Here is a 3125-nt window from a genome sequence, read left to right as displayed (position 1 = left end):
TCCCTCAGAATAAAACAAAATGACTACACCAAAACTGAAAAAAGAACTTATCTCAAAGAAAACAAGTGTATTACAGAAATTGTCAACTGACATGTTTTCTTTCTTTCTTTTTTTTTTTTTTTGTGAGCAAAATTTGAGGTTGACGTACTTCTAGATAGATAACATTGGAAGAAGTTTATTATCACCAGTCTTGGCTGCCAGTGAGTATTATTCTCAAAATTAGAAGACTTTAGGTAGAATCAAATAAAATGGAGATATTTTCAGAATACGTGCACTGATATCAGTTAAACTTTTCTCTAAGAAATGCCAAAATTTGTGGAATCAGAAATACAGAGTTGATGAAATCAGGGTCTGCAATTAATTTGCATGTTTAGAAATAAAATTATGGACAAAATTACATTTTGAGTGATTAATTTGAAAAATATCACTATGCTGCTACTGCTAATATACTTCAGTCGTGTCTGACTCTGTGCGACCCCATAGACGGCAGCCCACCAGGCTTCCCTGTCCCTGGGATCCTCCAGGCAAGAACACTGGAGTGGGTTGCCATTTCCTTCTCCAATGCAGGAAAGTGAAAAGTGAAAGTGAAGTCGCTCAGTTGTGTCCGACTCTTCGCGACCTATGGCCTGCAGCCCACCAGGCTCCTCCGTCCATGGGATCTTCCAGGCAAGAGTACTGGAGTGGGGTGCCATTGCCTTCTCTGAAATATCACTATATTTGAAGATTAATATTAATACTTGCTCTATAATTTTAACATAACCTACTGAAGTATACTAAGGTTGAAATTTATATTTCATATCAAGTATATTAGGAAACAAGAACAGTGCATGGTGCACTAAGACCATTCTATCATTGTTTATTATATGTGTATATATATCTAACATTTTTTCACAGGTTTGCTGAAATCAATATTAATAAGAATATAGTATTGTTGGCATTCCTTCTGAGGTCAATCTAGCTTGGTAAAATTACAGGTCCAACTCAGGTTGAGGTCTGACTCAGGTTCAGTTACTTAAATTCACTGTGCTCTTTTTCTCATATGAAGAATGGGACAAAAGGTACTACCTATGTATAACCTCATGAGAATTAAATGCATTAATAATGAGAATCATTTAAAGCAGCATCAGCCATTCTAATTATTCAATATACTAGCTTTTACTATATTATATCCAAATGTTTACTTACCTCTATTTCTACATTTGGCCATCAATTAAGATTTTTTTCTTCCTACTCTCTACATCCTTCATTATTATCACTTTCTAGAAACATTAAACTAAGCTAAATATATCATGATGTTTCTGGAAACACAATTTCTGGAAACAAAATTCATAGTAATTCTTGCTATGTATCAATTCTGATTTCTCAACATTTTGGAACATTTGGACACTATGAGTAGAAGGAATATCACACAAGTGTCTGACTTCATCCTCATGGGACTGACAGATTCTGAAGAGATCCGGCTGGTCCTCTTCACCCTCTTTCTCCTGATATACCTGATCACTGTGCTGGGGAATGTGGGGATGATCCTGATAATCCACCTGGACCCCCAGCTTCACACACCCATGTATTTTTTCCTTAGTCACTTGTCATTTCTTGACCTCAGTTACTCAAGTGTCATCACCCCTAAAACCTTAGACAACTTAGTGACTTCCAGCAAGTATATTTCTTACCTGAACTGCTTCATGCAGTTGTATTTCTTTGTCTTCTTGGGCGCCACTGAATGTGTTCTTCTCTCCTCCATGGCCTATGATCGCTATGCAGCCATCTGCAACCCTCTGCATTACCCAGCTGTTATGTCCACCAGATGCTGCTGCTCTCTTATCTTTGGATCCTATTTGATTGGTTTTATTGATACCTCTGTCAGTGTTCCATGCATGAGTAGATTGCATTTCTGCAACTCAAATGAAATTTATCACTTTTACTGTGAGGGAAGGGCAATTTTACCCCTGTCCTGCACTGACACACATGACATCGAAATCATCATATTCATTTCTGCCGGTTCCACCCTACTGGTGTCCCTTATCACAATATCTGTGTCTTATTTGGCCATCCTGTCTACTATTCTGAAAATCACTTCCACTTCAGGGAAGCAAAAAGCCGCCTCTACTTGTGCCTCCCATCTCCTGGCGGTCACCACCTTCTATGGCACTGATTTTCACTTACTTAAAACCAAGTAAGTCCTACTCCTTGGGAAAGGATCAAGTGGCTTCTGTTTTTTATACTATTGTCATCCCCATGCTGAATCCCCTTATATACAGTCTTAGAAACAAGGAAGTGAAAAGTGCTCTCAATAGAGTTATGCAGAAAAGAAAGGACTCCAAACAACTAAAATAACAGTGATGTTAAATTTCAAAGCTCATTTTTTTCATTCCTACAGTGTATTTCCTTGCTGTCTCTCCAGAAGCAAATATAAGTTTTTATCTATTTATTCTGTTGAACCAGTGTTGCCTGACTAAATATAATCTCTCATATTTCTAAGAATATACCTTTATAAAACTATATTATAATTGGAAACCAATGAAGCATGTCAAACTGTGGTCTAAATATACACATTTTTAAGGGCAACTGATTTCATACATGAACAAGTATACTTGTCAGCTTTTAAACTATGTCACATATTCCAATGTTCCAACTTCATTGAATTTTATGATGAAACAGAATTCAGTTTTGGGGACAATGATACTGATCTCAGAAATAATTTCCTTTACTTTATAGAGAAGCATATAGCAGAGTGATTATGAGCACTTGCTTTGGAACCAAACGTTCCAGAATTTAGATTCTAAGTCTGCTGTTCTATAACTTATGTAACACTAAAAATCACTGAAAATGTAAGCCTCAAGTTTTTAAACTGCATTAGATAAATAACAATTCCAGGTCCATATAGTTACTATAAGGGGCTTCCTGGGTGGCTCAGTGGTAAACAAGTGGCAATGCAGGAGACAAGCTTCCAATCCCTGGGTCAGGAATATCGCCTGAAGAGGAAATGGCAACCCACTCCAGTGTTCTTGCCTAGAAAATTCCATGGATAGAGAAGCCTGGTGGGCTACAACTGAGCAACTAAACACACATGCACACACACATCGTTACTGTAAAGATCAAATCAGTTCATTATGTAAAGTATTTAA

At 37.2% G+C, this 3125-nt stretch overlaps 1 pseudogene; it reads left to right on the top strand.

The window, feature by feature from the left end:
• The first annotated feature begins 1388 nt into the window (after window positions 1-1388).
• Window positions 1389-2334, top strand: LOC129628453 (olfactory receptor 8H1-like; annotated as a pseudogene).
• Window positions 2335-3125: the final 791 nt, after the last annotated feature.

Source organism: Bubalus kerabau, chromosome 15 (assembly GCF_029407905.1).
Source record: "Bubalus kerabau isolate K-KA32 ecotype Philippines breed swamp buffalo chromosome 15, PCC_UOA_SB_1v2, whole genome shotgun sequence".
Lineage (NCBI taxonomy): Eukaryota > Metazoa > Chordata > Mammalia > Artiodactyla > Bovidae > Bubalus > Bubalus kerabau.
The sequence above is the reverse complement of the archived record's forward strand: the minus strand, read 5'-3'. Positions and strand labels throughout refer to the sequence as shown.